This window comes from Somniosus microcephalus, unplaced genomic scaffold (assembly GCF_052327205.1).
Source record: "Somniosus microcephalus isolate GS21.2 unplaced genomic scaffold, FLI_Smic_1.0 unresolved_chr3, whole genome shotgun sequence".
Lineage (NCBI taxonomy): Eukaryota > Metazoa > Chordata > Chondrichthyes > Squaliformes > Somniosidae > Somniosus > Somniosus microcephalus.
In genome coordinates, this window is record NW_028225181.1 from 8,959,021 (window position 1) to 8,979,119 (window position 20,099).

Consider the following 20,099-nt stretch of genomic DNA (forward strand, 5'->3'; position numbering starts at 1 on the left):
TGGCTGGCAGACAGGAAGCAAAGAGTTGGAATAAACGGCTCTTTTTCTGAGTGGCAGGCAGTGACTAGTGGGGTACTACAGGGATCTGTGCTAGGACCCCAGATATTCACAATATATGTTAATGATCTAGACGAGGGAATTAGATGTAATATCTCCAAGTTTGCAGACGCCACAAAGCTAGGTGGGCATGTGTGCTGTGAGGAGGATTCAAAGAAACTCCAGTATGATTTGGACAGGTTGGGTAATTGGGCAGATGTATGGCAGATGCTGTATAATGTGGATAAATGCGAGGTTTTCCACTTTGGTGGCACAAACAGGAAGGCAGATTATTATCTGAACGGCAATAGATTGGGAGAAGGGGAAGTGCAATGAGATCTGGGTGTCCTTGTGCAACAGTCGCTGAAAGTAAGCATGCAGGTGCAGCATGCGGTTAAGAAGGCAAATGTTACGTTGACCTTCGTAGTGAGAGGATTCGAGTACAGGGAGAAGAATGCTTTGCTGCAGTTGTACAGGGACTTGGTGAGACCACACCGTGATTATTGTCTGCAGTTTGGGTCGCCTTATCTGAGGAAGGATGTTCTTGCCTTGGAGGGATTGCAGCGAAGATTCACCAGACTGATACCTGGCATGGCAAGAATGACGTATGAGGAGAGATTGGGTTGATTGGGCTTATACACGCTGGAGTATAGAAGAATGAGAGGGGATCTCATTGAAACTTATAAAATTCTAACAGGACGAGACAGTCTAGATGCACGAAGGATGTTCTCGATGGCAGGGGAGTCTAGAACCAGGGGTCACAGTCTAAAGATAAGGGGTATGCCATTTCGCACAGAGATGAGAAGGAATTTCTTCACCCAGAGAGTGGTGAACCTGTGGCATTCTGTATCACAGAAGGCAGTGGAGGCCAATTCATTAAATATATTCAAGAAGGAGTTAGATATATTTCTTAAGGCTAAAGGGATATGGGGAGAAAGCAGGGACAGGGTACTAAGTTTGGATGATCAGCCATGATCTCATTGAATGGTGGAGCAGGCTCGAGGGGCCGAATGGCCTATTCCTGCTCCTATCTTCTATGTTTCTATGTTAGATTGATGTTATTTATTAAGGATTTGTAATAGACCTTTAATATTTGCATTATTATTATTAACTTAGGATTTGTAATTATTCTTTAATAGTTGCATTATTGATTGATGGTATTTATTAAAGCTTTGTAATAGATCATTAATATTTGCTTTACTGATTGTTATTATTTATTAAGGATTTGTAATAGATCTTTGATATTTTTATTATTTATTAATGATTTGTAATAGATCTTTTATATTTGCATGGTTTATTGCTATAATTTTTATGGATTTGCACTAGATCTTTAACAATTTAATTACTGATTGATATTATTTGTTAATGATTGGAATAGATCTTTTGTAGGAATTCGTGTTGACCTCAGCATGTATTGAACGAAGGCCTACTAAATAATCGAGTTCGACTTCAGGAGAACAATTTAGAAGTTGTTTATTTACAAGAACAGACAAAATACAGTTAAAAAGGCATATGGGATACTTGCCTTCATTAGCCGAGGCATAGAATTTAAGAGCAGGGAGATTATGAAGGAGCTGTACAAAACGCTGGTAAGGCCACAGCTGGAGTACTGTGTGCAGTTCTGGTCGCCACACTATAGAAAGGATATGATTGCTTTGGAGAGGGTGCAGAGGAGATTTACCAGGATGTTACCTGGGCTGGAGCGCTTCAGCTATGAAGAAAGATTGGACAGGCTGGGGTTGTTTTCCTTGGAGCAGAGAAGGCTGAGGGGGGACCTGATTGAGGTATACAAAATTATGAGGGGCGTAGATGGACAGGAACTTTTCCCCTTAGTAGAGGGGTCAATAACAAGGGGGCATGGATTCAAGGTAAGGGGCAGGAAGTTTGGAGGGGATTTGAGGAAAAACTTTTTCCACCCAGAGGGTGGTTGGAATCTGGAACTCACTGCCTGAAGGGGTGGTAGAGGCAGGAACCCTCACAACATTCAAGAAGCATTTGGATGAGCACTTGAAATGCCATAGCATACAAGGCTACGGAGCAAATGCTGGATAATGGGATTAGATTAGACAGGGCTTGATGGCCGGCGCGGACACGATGGGCTGAAGGGCCTCTTTCTGTGCTGTATAACTCTATGACTCTATGTAAGGCAGCTGGATGCAGGAGCACTGCGAAGTAGGTCTTTCCCCAGTGGGGAGGCCACGAGGACTGAGTCCGCAGTCCTGTGGAGAGTGTGATGACATCAGCACGCTCGGCCGCGTTTGTATGGTCACGTGATCACGTCGTGATGTTAGAGCGTTTGCCCGCGCTTGGGTGGTCACGTGACCTGTGCCGTTGCGTCGGCGCATTGCTGTGGCTGGCCGTTGTGGCCGAAGACACGAGAGCATGAGTCACCTGGCACTGCATCTGGCCGTTGCGGCCGAAGTCGCGGGCACGGTAGGCCTAGCTGTGCCGGCGGCCATTACGGGATGCTGACCGTGCCGGCGGCCGCCGCGCATACGTCACGTGATGCGTGACGTCACGTCAGTGCATTAGGACACGTCTTAACGGGGCAACGGCCCAAACAGGTAAGTTAAAGGGGCAACGGCCCAAACAGGTAAGTAATATACATACAGTTAGGTTAAAGTGAAATATGTACATTATATTTGTAAGGGACACCCGGTGGAACTGCCACATGCGCCCCCCCAGAATTTGCTTTAAAGAAAGTCCAAAGATGAGATGGTCTGACGAGCTGGTGGTCTCGGCGATCGTACTGTCTCGACTTCGCGGGCCACTTCTGAAGATGCTGGCCGTAAGCGGATCCTTACGCTCGTCATGGCGAATAAAATGTATTCATCAGGCGAAGGATCGTGGAGATGTGCGAAACAGCAGGCCTTGTCAAAGTGATGGGCAGGTTGGGCGGACGCGGGCAATGTCTCTGTTGATGTTGAAACAAGTCCTTGTTCTGACGAACTCTGCAGGAATGCCAAACAAGCGATCCAGAAGGACTTGACAGGCGAGGTCGGTGAACTCGCCGACAGGTGAGCGAAACCTTCGGAAGGCTGGAACACACGGAACGGTGCGTGCCATAGTGCTATGACGATAATGTAGTGTATGTGCCTTTAAGAGCCCCATATGTACTGTAATGCCGGTAATGGCCACTCGGGCTATATAAACCTGTATATTGTGTTGTATCAGTTAGTTCCCCTCCAGACTTTGTTTAGTAAACACCTATGAAACCATCTCCTGTCTTCAGTGTCTCTATCAACACACAGACACAACAGTGGCGATGAATTGGAAACGGACTTACCTGCAATTCGGCAGCACCTCAAGGACATCGATTCCTCTGGCGTCCAAAGTTGAATAAAAATCAAGAAAAAGAAAAAGCTGTGGTTTCACCAGCTAGCCAAGCTGGTGGCAGGTACTGCAATAATCCTTCCTGGGAGTCGGGCTGGGGCTCCAGCGGCTGGCTCTACAGCTAGGCCAAGCAGCGAAAGCGGAGGCAAGCAGTAACAGACGGGGAGGGAGCACCCGGGAGACGGCCGGCGCTGCAAGCAGGTCGGCGTTCAGAACTAGAGAGAGAGAGTCCGGTGGGAACGAGTCTCCAACTGTAAATAAATAAATAAAAAGAACGGAAACCGCGGGAAACAGGGTTGTCATCGGCAGCAGCGGCGGGGAAGCGCGGGAAGCGCCATATCTTTTCTGCAGAAAAGAAAGAAAAGCGCGGGAAGCGCCATTTTATTTCTAGGATGCCTAAGTCTGGCAATATTGATGCTTTTGATAACGAGATAGAGGATTGGACCACATATGTGGAAAGAGTGGAGGTATATTGCACCGCAAATGGAATAGACGATGAAAAAAAGCTTCAGTGCTGCTAAATCTAATGGGCGCAAAGATATACGGGCTGTTACGAAATTTAATCACTCCAGCCAAACCAAAGGTCAAGAATTTTAAAGAAATTGTTGATACCCTACAGGAGCACTTAAACCCAACAACGTTGCTGATAGCGGAATGATTCAAATTCTTCAAGAGAAATCAGCACAAGAATGAAAGTAACGCTGATTACCTCACCGAATTAAGAAAGCTATCAAAACACTGCCAATTCGGAGCAGGACTAGCAGATTATCTTCGAGACAAATTAGTCTGTGGTCTCTTAAGTGAAGTAACACAGAAAAGGCTGCTTTCTGAAAAAGATTTAACACTGGACAAGGCTTTCAGTATGGCTGTATCATACGAAGCAGCCACAAGAGGAGCTGCAGAGATACAACAAAAGACACAGGACTTCGGCACCCATGAAATGACACAGGGTTTTGAGAGATGTTATCGCTGCGGCAGATCCACCCATGACCAGAGGGACTGCTGGTTCAAGGACAAAGCATGCAGGCAATGCAGAAAGATTGGACACGTTGCACGGGTATGCCGATCTGGACAAAAATAATCCACAGACAGGAAAAAATTAATCAATAAAGAAAAGTGCAGAAAGGTACAAATGATGATGGACAGTAGCTCTGAAGACCAGAAGAGCGATAGCGACTCCGAAAACAAGAGACTAAGCTGTCTCAAATTACATAAAGTAATTGCAAAAGATGATTTCCAGACCATTTGTGTTACCCTCACGATAGCAGGGTCCCCAGTTAAAATGGAGCTAGATACAGCATCAGCTCTGACCGTCAAAAATCGACGGGATTACGAGTGGCTATTTCCGCATATACCTTTAAAAGACACATCCATTATCTTGAAAACATCTACGGGGCAGAAAGTATACCCCAAAGGATAAATAAGGGTGCCTGTTGTATACAACGGCAAGGAAATACAAAAGTTGTATTTATACATTCTACAAGATGGTGGTCCACCGCTGTTGGGACGTGAATGGATCAGGAAAATACGTTTAGACTGGCACTCCATTCAGGCACTGACGGTGACCAGTAAGAAAAAAAACGATGATGACGTCATACCTGAACGATAAAAAGACATCTTGGCCAAAGCCAAAGAAGTGTTTCAAAAGAAACTAGGAACCTTGAAAGGCATCACCGCCTCAATAAAAGTGGAAGATGCAGCAATTCCCAAGTTTTTTAAGGCAAGGCCGCTGCCATACACAATTCGTCCAGCAGTCGAGGCAGAGCTGGAGAATTTGGAGGCGGCAGGCGTATTATCCAAAATATATTGGAGCGAGTGGGTAACACCCATCGTTCCAGTCATGAAGAAAGCATTGAATAATGATAAATCTGAAGAACAGAGAAAAATTCGCATCTGTGGAGACTTCAAGGTGACTGTAAACCTGATCCTTCACACGGTACAGTATCCTCTTCCGAGGATAGAAGATATCTTCGCCTCACTATCCGGAGGGAAACGTTTCCCCAAAATTGACTTGGTACAGGCATATCTACAGATGGAGGTTGAAGAGGCCTCTAAAAAATATCTCACGATAAATACACACAAAGGTCTGTACCAGTACAATCGACTGGTTTTCGGAGTAGCATCCGTTCCAGCTATCTGGCCAAGAGCTATGGAGGAAATCCTCCAAGGGATTCCGGGGACTCAATGCTACCTAGACGACATCCTTGTAACAGGAGAAAATGACAACGAGCACCTTGCCAATTTGGAGCAGGTGCTCACTAGGCTGAGAGAACGGGGCCTACGAGCAAATCGCCCCAAGTGCGAATTTTTCCAAAATCAAGTATCATATTGTGGCCACATAATTAATAAGGAAGGGTTGCATAAGTCACCTGAAAAAATTGAAGCGGTCATAAAAGCCCCAGCACCTGAAAATGTTTCACAATTAAGGTCGTTCCTGGGATTAATAAATTACGATCATAAATTTTTACCGAACTTATCAACTCTTCTACACCCTCTTAATGAACTGCTACAAACAGGAGTAATTTGGAAATGGAGCAAAGACTGTAAACGTGCCTTCCATAAATGCACAGACTTAATCACGTCCAAAGAAGTTTTGGCTCATTACAACCCATCACTGCCAATCAGACTGGCGTGCGATGCATCCCCTCACGCCATAGGAGCAGTATTATCGCATAAATTCTCTGATGGCTCGGAGCGGCTGATAGCTTTTGCGTCATGCTCATTGAACTCAGCTGAGCGTAACTATGCCCAAATCAACAGGGAAGCACTCAGCCTGGTATGGGGAGTGAAGAAATTCAACCATTACCTACACGGACAAAAATTTACCTTGTTGACTGATCATCAACCCCTCATCTCCATATTCAACCCTAAAAAGGGTGTTCCCATTATGACAGCGCAAAGGCTACAGTGGTGGTCCCTTTTTCTAGGGGCACACCAATACAACATAGAATACAAAGGATCAAAGCAGCATGGGAATGCTGACGGGTTATCGTGCCTACCGTTGCCAATGGTAGAAGAAGCACCTACCGTAGACCCAGTGGAGATTTTCCACTCTACCATAGTCGAATGTCTACCAGTAACAAATTCTGCCATTGAAAGGGAAACTAGAAATGACCCGACTCTCTCACGAGTCTACGATTTAACAGTGAAGGGATGGCCAGCACATGGCGAACCACTGTTGCCAGCATTCTCGCAAAGAAGAGAACAGCTGTCAGTGTGCCGAGGAATCTTGATGTGTGGATCCAGAGTGGTGATTCCACCCAAACTCTAGGATAAAGTTCTAAAGGAGCTTCATGAGGGGCATCTGGGTGGAGTGAAAATGAAGAACCTAGCCAGGGCGTTTGTATGGTGGCCAGGTATCGATGGAGACATCGGAGAAATGACCAAGAGCTGCCTAGGATGCCTGAAAGTCCAAAACGCTCCACCCCAAGCCCCTCTACATCCATGGGAGTGGACCTCATCTCCCTGGCAAAGAGTACACATCGACTTTGCTGGTCCATTTATGGACTCAATGTTCTTAATCGCGGTTGATGCACACTCCAAGTGGCTGGAGGTAATAAAGATGTCCTGCACCACCATGGAAAAAAACCATCACAGTATTAAGGACCATATTTGCCAGGAATGGGCTGCCGGAACAGATCTGTTCTGATAATGGACCGCAATTTGTGTCCGAAGAATTCAGGAAGTTCTTAAAAAACAATGGGGTTAAGCACTACACGTCCGCCCCATACCATCCCGCCACCAATGGATTGGCTGAAAGGTTTGTCCAGACCTTCAAGAAGGCCATAAAGGCCATGGGCAATGAAGACATAAAACTTCAGCACAAGGTGGTTAACTTCTTGTTCGCATACAGGAATGCAACACAAAAGGTTACAAACCAAACACCCGCCATGATGTTCTTCAATAGAAGCCTAAGATGCCGGCTGGATTTGATCAAGCCCAACATCAGAAGGGACGTGGAGAACCGGCAATTTCAAGGCATGAATGAAAGGCCAACTAGAACCTTCCAGATAGGTCAACAAGTTTTGGCCCGGGACCACCGTACCGAGAAATGGCAACCTGGAACTTTCTGCACACGACTAGGACCGCTGATGTATACCGTGGACATCAGAGAAAGCATAATAAGGCGCCGTGCTGACCAAATCATAGAGTCATCCGAAAAGGGACAACCTACACCACAGCTCTATACGCCTAACGATGAAGTAGAGATACCCATATCTACCTCTGATCTGGTGATACTGGAACCCGATGAACCCGACACTGGCATTCAAGCCAAATCAGTCTTGCCAAAAGAACCTACTACACCACCAGAAACTACTACACCACCGAGGCGTTATCCGGACCGAGTCAGGAAGCCTGACTTATAATTAATTAACTGCAGCAATGTGTAGATTATTTTTCTTGTAACATGTAATTAATAATTACTTAAAATATTATGTACTGGTTGGCTAAAAGGGGAGGAATTGTAGTGTATGTGCCTTTAAGAGCCCCATATGTACTGTAATGCCGGTAATGGCCACTTGGGCAATATAAGCCTGTATATTGTGTTGTATCAGTTAGTTCCCCTCCAGACTTTGTTTATTAAACACCTATGAAACCAACTCCTGTCTTCAGTGACTCTTTCAACACACAGACAGAACAGATAACACAACGGAGGGTGAAAGGTTGCTGCTTTGATCAGTGATCGGTGAGGACAGCTACTTTCACATGGCTGATCGCGGCCACGAGATGCCCGTTGGACCCGTCCTCGACGTTTGCAGCATCAGTAGATGTTTGCGTTTGTTAAGGAGAAAACTGGAGAAAGGGCGGCAGCTACCGGGTTGTTGTGAATTTCGGTAGGGGTAAACTCTGCCTGCAGGGCGGCAACACTTGTAGTTGTTCTTGCTTTAGGAGAAAACAGCCAGGAGGGCGGCATGCTTCTTGTCTCGCCGAAAAGTGTGGTAGGTAACACAGCCAGCAGGCTGACGGGCTGGTGCGTCGTCGGCGGGGCATGAGTCTTCGTGTTTCATGAGGGATGGGTCCTCGTGGTTCGCGAATGATGGTCATCGTGGGTCGTGAGGAGTGTGTCCTCGTGGTTCGTGAGGAGCGAGTCCTTGTGGGTCGCGGGGGTGAGTCCTCATGGTATCCCCGTAGGGTGCGCTCCGATCTTGTGGGCCCGAACATGCTGTACCCCGTGCTTGGAGAGATTTATACTTGTTGTTGCGTTGGACGTAGAGGCGGACAACCCGCGTGGTGCTAGAAAAGTCGAATACGGAGACCGTAAGCAAGTGCGTGGTCTGCGATGCATCGATGTTTTCAGCGAACAGGGCTTCTACCTTTACAAAGCACGAGGGCGGTTGTTTCTCCCTAAATTGCGGTAGCGATGCGGAACGGCTGTTGCTTCCATGGCGAGCTTCTTTTGTGAAAATTGTTCTCAAAAATCGGGGTCCGGCTGCATTTTGTCCGTGAAAAACGGGATCACCTCCAGGCTGCGCTTCCTTTGCGAATACGTTCACAAAGGCAGGGTCGCCAATCTAGGAATTGGTGTTCGCCAGCTGTTCGTCAGTCATCTTCTGTGAAGACGAGGTTCAGGCTGCGCGTTGCTTCCGTGAAAATCGTTCACGGATAAGGGGTCACCAATTGTAGTGTAGGAATTGATGAGCTCCTGTACTCACGTCGTTGGGTCACCAATTGTAGGAATTTGGGTTGAACTCAGCAGGTATTGAACGAATGCCTACTAAATAATCGAATTCAACTTCAGGAGAACAATCTAGAAGTTGTTTATTTACAAGAACAGACGAAATACAGCAGGTAAGGCGGCTGGATGCAGGAGCACTGTGAAGTAGGTCTTTCCCCAGCGGGGATGCCACGAGGACTGAGTCCGCAGTCCTGTGGAGAGCATGATGACATCATCACGCTTGGCCGCATTTTCCCGCGCTTGTTTGGTCACGTGATTGCGTCGTGACATTAGCGCATTTGCCCGTGCTTGGGCGGTCACGTGACCTGCGCTGTTGCATCAGCGCATTGCTGTGGCTGGCCGTTGCGGCCGAAGTCGTGAGAGAGGGAGGCACCCGGCACTGCGGCTGGCCGATGCGGCCGAAGTAGCGGGCGCGGTAGGCCTAGCTGTGCCGGCGGCTGTTACGGGATGCCGAGCCAGGCCGGCGGCCGGCCCGCGTATGTCACGTGATGCATGACGTGACGTCAGTGCATTAGGACGCGTCTTAAAGGGGCAATGGCCCAAACAGGTAAGTTAAAGGGGCTACGACCCAAACAGGTAAGTAATATACATACAGTTAGGTTAAAGTGAATTATGTACATCTATATATATAAACGGATACTTCTGTCTATCTGTCTGTCTGCCTAACTGTCTGTCCTTCTGCCTGTCCTTCTGTTTGTCCTTCTGTCTGTCTCGGGTGTGCGTCTCTCCGGCTATGTGCTCGTAAGTTACAGAGCGTACCTACGCGTGCGTTACGTTGGAAGAAAGCTCACCATTCCAAAACGATGGTAAGCGTATTTACGTTTCGGCCGGACAAAAATTGCGCCCGCGGTATCTGAAAAACCTTCAAAATTCCGCTCATTAGCATCTCATTATCCACTCATTAGCGACAGAGTGACCTCGAGGTCGACCAATCGTATGCCAGGTTCCTGGCGCATGCAGCCGGGCCCTCCTACGGTCGAGTGATGGGACGATTGGCCAATCCTACGCTTTGGTGACCTGACGGTCGACCAATCGGTGGGTGTGTGGGCGGGCCTTATCGTTCTGAACCGAGGTGAGTAGCCGCCATCTTGCTTCCATTCTTTTTCCTGCTTTCTGCGTCTTTCTTTTCAAATATACATTTCCAGCAAAATAAAATTGCTTTTATTAAATTGTTTAAAAAAAAACTTCATTCATTTGTAAATATTTTCTCTTATCTGAAGATTCTTTTTCCTACCTGTCCCCGTTTTTGTTAGGCCTCAAAGCTTGGGCCTTTCTTGCCCAGCCAGGCCCAAGCTAGTTAATTGTCCCATGGCTTCTGCAAAGCTCCTCACCCCCACCACCACCCCGGTGTCACGTTACCCGAGGCAACGGCGTCAGTCACGAGGGTCAGGGTGCGCACGCAGCAGGAGCAGCTGAGACGCAGCGTCTCTCTCTGTTCCCCGCCCATCTGGGGCGCCCCCCCCCCGGTGTCACGTTACCCGGTGCAACGGCATCAGCCACGAGGGCCACGAGGGTCAGTGTGCGCGCGCAGCAGGAGCAGCTGAGACGCGGCGTCTCTCTCTGTTTCCCGCTCGGCTCGGGCGGGGGGGCGGGGCTCTCGGGAGTGCAGATCTCGGGCGGGGCTTGGAGAGCGGGAAGGGTTACCCCGGCAACTGGGCCCGCCGGCCGTCTCTCACAGCCGCAATCGGCGGACTTGAAGCCAGCTCAGGAGGGCGGGGGGCCGGTGCTCAGGAGATCAGGCCTCCGGAGTTTGGTGCTTGGTTGGGGGGGGGGCGCGGGAGATCGGGGGGGGCGAGCCTCGGGGGGGGGCGAGCCTCGGGAGATCGGTGGGGGCGGGGCTCTGGAGATCCGGGGGGGCGGGACTCAGGAGATTGGGGGTGCGGGGCTCGGGAGATCGGGGGAGTGGGGCTCGGGAGATCGGGGGGGCGGGGCTCGGGTGATGGGGGGCGGAGATCAGGGGGCTCAGGGACTCTCCCCCATCCCCCCTCCCCTAACCCCCTCCCCTTTCCCCCCTCCCCTCCCCTCCCCGCTTCCCCCCTCCCCCTTCCCTCCCCATCCTCCCCTTCCCCCCCTCCCCTTCCCCCCACTCCCCTCCCCCCTCCCCCTCCCCCCTCCCCTCCACTGCCCCTTCCCCCCTCCCCTCCCCTTCCCCCCTCCCCCCCCTTCCGACCCCTTCCCCCCCTTTCCCCCTCCCATTCCCCCCCTTCCCCCCTCCCCTGCCCCCCCTCCTCCCCTCTCCCTCCTCCCCTCCCCCTCCCCTTCCCTCCTCTTCCCCCTCCTCCCCCCCCCTCTTCCCCCCTCCCCTTCCCCCCTCTTCCCCCCTCCCCTTACCCCCCCTTCCCCCCTCCCCTTCCCCCCTTCCCTTCCCCCCTCCTCTTCCCCCCCTCTTCCCCCCAGTCGCTCTCTCTCTTCCCCCAGTCGCTCTCTCTCTTCCCCCCAGTCGCTCTCTCTCTCTCTTCAAACAACAACATGCCCTCGAAAAAGCCTCGGCACCGCCGGGCACTTCAGCTAGTTATATATGTAAGGGACACCCAGTGGAACCGCCACACTTCAATGTTTGCATTATTGAGGGATATTATTCATTAAAGATTTATAATAGATCTTTAAAATTTGCATTATTGATTGATATTATTTATTAAGGATTTGTAATAACTCTTTAATATTTTTATTACTGATTGATGTTTATTGGTTGATGTTATTCATTAAGGATTTGAAATAGATCGTTAATATTTGTATTATTGATTGATATTATTTGTTAAGGATTTGTAATAGAAATTTAATGCTTGAGTTATTGATTGTATTATTTATTTAGGATTTGCAATATAAATTTAATATTTGCATTATTCATTGATGTCATTTATTATGCATTTGCAATAGATCTTTAATATTTCCATTATTGTTTGAGGAAAGTTATTAAGGGCTTTTAAAAGATCTTCAATATTTACGTTAATGATCCATGTTACATAATATGGATTTGTAGTAGATCGTTAAAATTTGCATTAATGATCCAACTTATATATCAACGATTTGTAATAGATCTTATTAATATTTGCATTATTGAGTGATGTTATTTATTAAGCAATTGTAATGGATCTTTGATATTTGCATTATTTGTTGACATTATTTATTAAGGATTTGAAATAGATCTTTAACATTTGTATTATTGATCGATATTATTTTTTAAGGATTTATAATAGCTCTTTGATATTTGCATTATTCATTGTTATTATGTATTAAGGATTAGTAATAAATCTTTAAAATTTCCATTATGGATAGATTTTATTTATTATTAATTGGTAATAGATTTTTAATACTTACATTATTGATCAATTTTATTTATTAAGGATTTGTAATAGATAATTGATTTCTGCATTATTTATTAATATTATTTATTATGGATTTGCAGTAGATCTTTAAGAATTGCATTATTGGTAGATATTATTTATTAAGGATTTGTAAAAGGTCTTTAATATTTGCAATATTGATTGATGTGAATTATATAAGGATTTATAATAAATCTTTAATTATTGCGTTATTGATTGATATTACTTATTAAGGATTTGTAATAGCTATTTAATATTTACACGGTGGCTCGATATTATTTATTAAGGATTTGCAATAAATCTTTAATATTTGTATTATTGATCGATATTATTTATTAAGGACTTGTCATAGATCTTTACTATTTGCATTATTGATCAATGTTATTTATTAAGGATTTCTAAAAGATCTTTAATATTTGCAATTTTGATCAATGTTAATTATACAAGAATTTGTAATAGATCTTTAATATTTGCATTATTGATTAATGTTATTTATTAAAGATTTGTTATAGTTCTTTGATGTTTACATTATTGATTGATATCATTTATTAAGGATTAGCAATAAATCTTTAATATTTTTATTATTGATCGATATTATTTATTAAGGCTCTGTAAATGATCTTTAATGTTTGCATTATTGATCGATGTAAATCATATAATGATTTGCAACATATCTTTAATATTTGCAATATTGATGCATTTTATTTATTAAGGATTTGTAAAAGATCTTTAATATTTGCATTACGATTGATGTTATTTATTAAGGATTTGTAAATGATCTTTAATATTTACATTATTTATCGATGTTATTTTGGATGTGTAATAGATCTTTAATACTTTAATTATAGATTGATATTATTTATTAGCGATTCTTAATAGATCGTTAGTGCTTGTATTTTTGATTGATATTATTTATTCAGGATTTCCCAACTCTCTTACAACTGCACTTATGGAATTCCGTATGTCCACCCCCTGGCCCTACATTCAGCACGACATGTATACAGCTTTCGAACTGCTCAACTGCACCCTCACCACCACCTTTGATGCCCAGGAGCCTCAATCTAATTAAAGGAAACTCTGAAGGTATGAGGAGTGAGTTGGCCATGACAGATTGGGGAGCTTCATTAAATGGCATGACGGTGGATAGGCAAGGGCTAACATTTAAGGAATGAATGTATGAAATTCAACAGTTATACATTCCTTTCTGGTGCAAAAAACACAAAAGTAAATACAGCCCAACCATGGCTAACAAAGAAATTTAAGGATAGTATCTGTATTCATGGAGGAGGTCACAAATATCTACCCAGAAATGTTAGGGAGCCAAGGGTCCACTGAGAAGGAGGACTTAAAGGAAATCGTATTGGTAAAAAAATAGTGCTTGAGAAATGAATGGGACAGAAACGTAGAAACATAGAAGATAGGAGCAGGAGTAGACCATTCGGCCCCTCGAGCCTGCTCTACCATTCAATGCGATCATGGCTGGTCATCCAAATTCAGTACCCTGTCCCTGCTTTCTCCCCATATCCTTTGATCCCTTTAGCCTTAAGAAATATATCCAACTCCTTCTTGAATATATTTAATGTATTGGCCTCTACTTCCTTCTGTGGTAGAGAATTCCACAGGTTCACTACTCTCTGGGTGAAAAAATTACTCCTCATTTCTTTCCTAAATGGCCTTCCCCTTATCCTTAGACTGTGACCCCTGGTTCTGGACTCCCCGACCATCGGGAACATCCTTCCTGCATCTAGTCTTTCCAGTCCTATCAGAATTTTATGAGTTTCAAAGAGATCCCCTCTCATTCTTCTAAACTCCAGCGAGTACAAGCACAATCGACCCAATCTCTCCTCATACATCATTCCTGCCATGCCAGGTATCAGCCTGGTGAACCATCACTGCACTCCCTCTGTTGCAAGAATATCCTTCCTCAGATAAGGCGACCAAAACTGCACACAATACGCAAAGTGTGTTCTCAACAATGCCCTGTACAAATGCAGCAATACGTTCTTGCTACTGTACTCGAATCCTCTCGCTATGAAGGCAAACACACCATTTGCCTTCTTAACCACCTGCTGCACCTGCATGCTTACCTTCAGCGACTGGTGCACAAGGACACCCAGGTCACGTTGCACATCCCCTTTTCCCAATCTATTGCCGTTCAGATAATAATCTGTCTGCCTGTTTTTGACACCAAATTGGATGACTTCGCATTTATCCACATTTTTCTGCATCTGCCACGCATCTGCCCAAACACCCAACCAGTCCAAATCATACTGGAGCTTCTCTGCATCCTCCTCACAGCACACACGCCCACTCAGCTTTGTGTCATCTGCAAACTTGTAGATATTACATCTAGTTCCCTCGTCTAGATCATTAATATATTTTGCGAATAGCTGGGGTCCTAGCAGCGATCCCTGCGGTACCCCACTCGTCACTGCCTGCCACTTGGAAAAACATCCATTTACTCCAACTCTTCGCTTGCTGTCTGCCAACCAGTTCTCTATCCAAGTCAGTACCTTTCCCCCAATCCCATGTGCTTTAACTTAGCACGCTAATCCTATATGCGAGACCTTATTGAAAGCCTTCTGAAAGTCCAAATACACCACACCCACTGGTTCTGCCTTATCTACCCTACCAGTTACATCCTCAAAAAATTCCAGTAGATTAGTCAAGCATGATTTACCTTTTGTAAATCCATGTTGACTTTGTCCAATCCTGTCACTGTTTTCCAAGTGCTCTGCTATTACATCTTTTATAATGGACTCTAGCATTTTCCCCACGACCGATGCCAGGCTTACCAGTCTATAATTCCCCATTTTCTCTCTACCACCTTTTTTAAATAGTCGGATTACATTAGCTAACCTCCAATCCATGGGAGCTGTTCCAGATTCTTTAGAATTTTAGAAGATGACAAGCAATGCATCTATTATTTCTAGGGCCGCTTCCTTAGGTACCCTAGGATTTGGATTATAAGGCCCTGGGGATTTATCAGCCTTCAATCCCATCAACTTTCCTAACACCATTTCCCTACAAATACTGATCTCAATCAATTCCTCCCTCTCATTAGACCCTATATTCCCCAACATCTCTGATAGGTTATTTGTGTCTTCCTTTGTGAAGGCAGAAGCAAAGTCTGTATTTAATTGGTCTGCCATTTCTTTGTTCCCCATTGTAAATTCCCCTGATTCTGACTTCAAACGACCTACGCTTGACTTCAACAATCTTTCTCTCTTCACATATCTATAGGAGCTTTACAGACAGTTTTTATGTTCCCTGAAAGCTTACTCTCATATTCTATTTTCCCCTCTTAATTAATCCCTTTGTCCTCCTTTGCTGAATGCTAAACTGCTCCCAATCCTCACGTTTGCTGCTTTTTCTGGACAATGTATATGTCCTCTCCTTGGATATTATTCTGTCCCTAATTTCACTTGTTAGCCACGGTTGAGTCACCTTCATTGTTTTATTTTTATGCCAAAGAGGGATGAACAAATGCTATAGTTCATCCATGCGATTTTTAAATGTTTGCCATTGCCTATCCACCGTCAACCCTTTAAGTAACGCCCCCAATCCATCCTAGCCAACTCGAGCCTCATACCATCATAGTTTCCTTTATTTAAATTCAGGACCCTAGTCTCCGTGTCAACTACTTCAGTCTCCATCTTAAAGAACAATTCTACATATTATGATCACTCGTCCCCAAGGGGCCTCGCACATCAAGATTGATAATTAACCCTTTCTCCTTACATAATGCCGTCTAAGATGGCCTGATCTCTAATTCGTTCATCGACATATTGGTCCAGGAGACCATCCCGTATACACTCTAGGAATTCCTCCTCCAAAGTATTTTTACTAATTTGATTTGCCCAGCCTATATGTAGATTAAAGTTACCCAGGATAACTGGTGTGCCCTTATTGCACCCATCTCTAATTTTCCATTTAATGCCACCCCCAAACTCAGCATTACAGTTTGAGGGTCTGTATACAACTCCCACTAACGTTTTCTGCCCCCTGGTATTTCTCAACTCTACCTGTACAGATTCCACATCATGAGAGCTTATATCCCTCCTTACTGTTGTGTTAATCTCCTCTTTAACTAGCAATGCAACCCCACCTCCATTTCATTTTTGCCTGCCCTTCCAGAATATTCAGGGGGGCACGGTGGCATAGTGGTTTGCACTGTTGCCTCACAGCGCCAGGGACCCGGGTTCAAATCTGGCCTCGGGCGACTGTCTGTGTGGAGTTTGCACATTCTCCCTGTGTCTGCGTGGGTTTCCTCCGGGTGCTCCGGTTTCCTCCCACAGTCCAAAGATGTGCAGGTTAGGTTGATTTGGCTATGTTAAATTGACCCTTAATGTTAGGGGATTAAATACGTGGGGTTACAGGGATAGGGTGGGATATGTGTCGGTGCAGGCTCGATGGGCCGAAATGGCCTCTATCTGCACTGTGGGGATACTGTGTATACTGTGTAATATTGAATACCTGAATGCAGAATTCCTAGTCTTGGTCACGCTGGAGCCATGTCTCCATAATCCCAATTATATCATATCCGTTTACACCTATTTGCGCAGCTAATTCATCCAACTTATTACAAATGCTCTTCGCATTAGGAAACAAAGTGTTCAGGCTTGTTTTTTAACACGTTTAGTCCTTTTAGAATTACTAATAACTGTAGCCCTGTGTAATTTACACCCTTGATTTCTCTGCCTTCCAGTTTTGCTTTTCTCCTTCCTGTGTTTTGTTTCTATCCTTGTTTCCCTTTCCTCTGTCTCCCTGCACAGGTTAGCAACACCCTGCCATTTTAGTTTAAATGCTCCCCAACAGCACGAGCAAACACTCCCCCTAGGACATCGGTCCTGGTCCCGCCCAGGTGCAAACTGTCCAGGCTGCACTGGTCGCACCTCCCCCAGAACCTGTTCCAATGTCCCAGTAATTTGAATCCCTCCCCCTTGCATCACTCCTCTAGCCATGTATTCATCTGAAATATCCTTCTGTTTCTACTCTGACAAGCACGTGGCACTGGAAGCAATCCTGAAATTACTACCTTTGAGGTCCTATTTTTTAATTTACCTCCTAACTGCCTATATTCAGCTTTTAGGATTTCATCCCGTTTTTCATCTATATCGTTGGCATCTATATGCACCACGATAACTGTCTGTTCACCCTCCCCATCCTGAATGCTCTTGAGCTGCCCCGAGACATCCTTGACCCTTGCACTAGGGAGGCAACATACCATTCTGGAGTCTCGTTTCCGAACGCAGAAATCCTTATCTATTCCCCTTACAATGGAATCCCATATCACTATAGGTCTCCCGCTCTTTTTCCTCTTGTTTTGTGCAGCAGAACCACCCATATGCCAGGAAGTTGGCTGCTGCTGCCTTCCCACGATAAGCCATCTCCCTCAACAATATTCAAAGTGTTATATCTATTTGAGAGGGGGTAGCCACAGGGACCCCTGCACTACCTGCCTGCACTGACTTATCTGCCTGGAGGTCAACCATTTTTTTCCTGCATGTGCAGCCTTTACCTGCGGTGTGACCAACTCTTTAACCATGCTATCCACGATGTCCTCAGCATCATGCATGCTCCAGTATGTATCCCTTCGCAGCTCCAGTGCTGCAATGCGGCAAAACATTAGCTGCAGCTTGATACACTTCCCACACACATGGTCGTCAGGGACATAGGAAGTGTCCCTGATATCCCATAGTGCATGAGGAGCATGCCACGGGGCCGAGCTGTGCTGTCATGAATTATCATTTAATTAAGTTAAATTAAATTAAATCGAATCAATACCACTAATTACACTACAATAAATGATATACTCAAGGGCCCTTGCTTACTAGCACTCCCCGCTACACAACAGATAATTTGAAACTATAACCACAAAAATAAAGATGTTCTAAACTTTTAAAACTATTAACCTTAACTGTCAAACTATAGAGAAGTATAAATACTCACTTGGCCGTACTCACCCAATCAGCTGCTTCCTCTTGACCGCGTCACTTTTTGAATCGTGACATGGCTCTGGAATGCCACTGCCGGTCTGCGAGTTTGGTAAGCCTCTGAGAAAAAGCCAGCAAAAGTCAGTTTAAATAATCACTGTTCTCTCCTGTTGCTCCCGACACCGGCCTCTGAAAAAAAGCCCGCGAAAGTGAGTTTAAATACTCACCGTTCCATGTTGTATATGGATTTTCAGATGGCCTTGGATAATGTCCCACATAAAAGGTTAGTGTGCAAACTTAAAGCACATGGGATTAGGAGTAATATACTAGCATGGATTGAAAATTGATTAGCAGACAGGAAACAGAGAGCAGGAATAAATTGATCTTTTTTGGGCTGGCAGGCGGTGACTAGTGTGGTAATGCAGGGATCAGTGAATGGGCCCCAGCTATTCACAATGTATATCAATGATTTGGATGAGGGAACCTAGTGTAATATTTCCAAGTTAACTGACGATGACATGAAATTTTGTGGGAGTGTGATTTGTGAGGAAGGCAGATTGGCTTCAGGGCGGTTTAGACAATTTGAGTGAGTGGGCAAGTAAGTGGCAGGTGCAGTATAATGTGCATAAATGTGAAGTTATCTACTTCAGTAGGAAAAACAGAAAGGCAGAGTATTATTTAAATTATGATAGATTGAGAAATGTTGAGGTACAGAGGGACCTGGGTGTCCTTGAACACCAATCACTGAAAGCAAACATGCAGGTGCAGCAAGCAGTTAGGAAGGCAAGTGGTGTGCTGTACTTTATTGCAAGAGGATTTGAGTACAGGAGCAAGGATGTCTTACTAGTTATTCAGGGCCTTGGTGAGACCACACCTGGAGTACTGTTTGCAGTTTTGGTCTCCTTACCTAAGAAAGGATGTACTTGCCATAGAGGGAGTTCAACAAAGGTTCACCAGACTGAATTCTGGGAAGGCAGGTGCGGCTTACGATGAGAGATTGGGTCGACTAGGCTTGTTTCACCAGGGTTTAGAAGAATGAGAGGGGATCTCATTGTAAAATATGCAATTCTGACAGGGCTAGACAGACTGGATGCAGGGAGAATGTTTACCTGGCTGGGGGGGAGGGGGTGAGTCTAGAATGAGGGATCACAGTCTCAGGATATGGCGTAGGACATTTATGACTGAGATGAGGAGAGTTTTTTTTACTCAGAGGGTGGTGAACCTGTGGAATTCTCTACCACAGAATGCTGTGGAGGCCAAGTCACTAAATATATTTAAGAAGTAGATAGATAGATTTCTAGACACAAAAGTCATCAAAAGTTATGGGGAGAGAGAGGTAATATGTTATTGAGATCGAGGATCAGCCATGATTATATTGAATGGCAGAGCAGGCTCGAAGGGCCGAATGGATTACTCCTGCTCCTATTTTTCTATTTTTCTATGTTTCTAAACTATCCCTACTCATCCTTCTTGACTTGTCTGCAGCCTTTGGCAAGGTTGACCACTCCATCCTTCTCCAAGAGCTCTCCACCGTCATAGAGCTGTGTGGGACTGCACTCTCCTGGTTCCGTTCTTGTCTGTCTAATATTAGCCAGAGAATCACCTGTAACGGCTTCTCTTCCTGCTCCCGCATTGTTACCTCTGGTGCACCCGCAAAGATCTATACTTGACCCCTCCTATTTCTCATCTACATGTTGCCCCTGAACGACATCATCCAAAAACACAGTGTCAGTTTCCACGTGTACACTGACGACACCCAGCTCTACCTCACTACTTCTTCTCTCGACCCCCCCA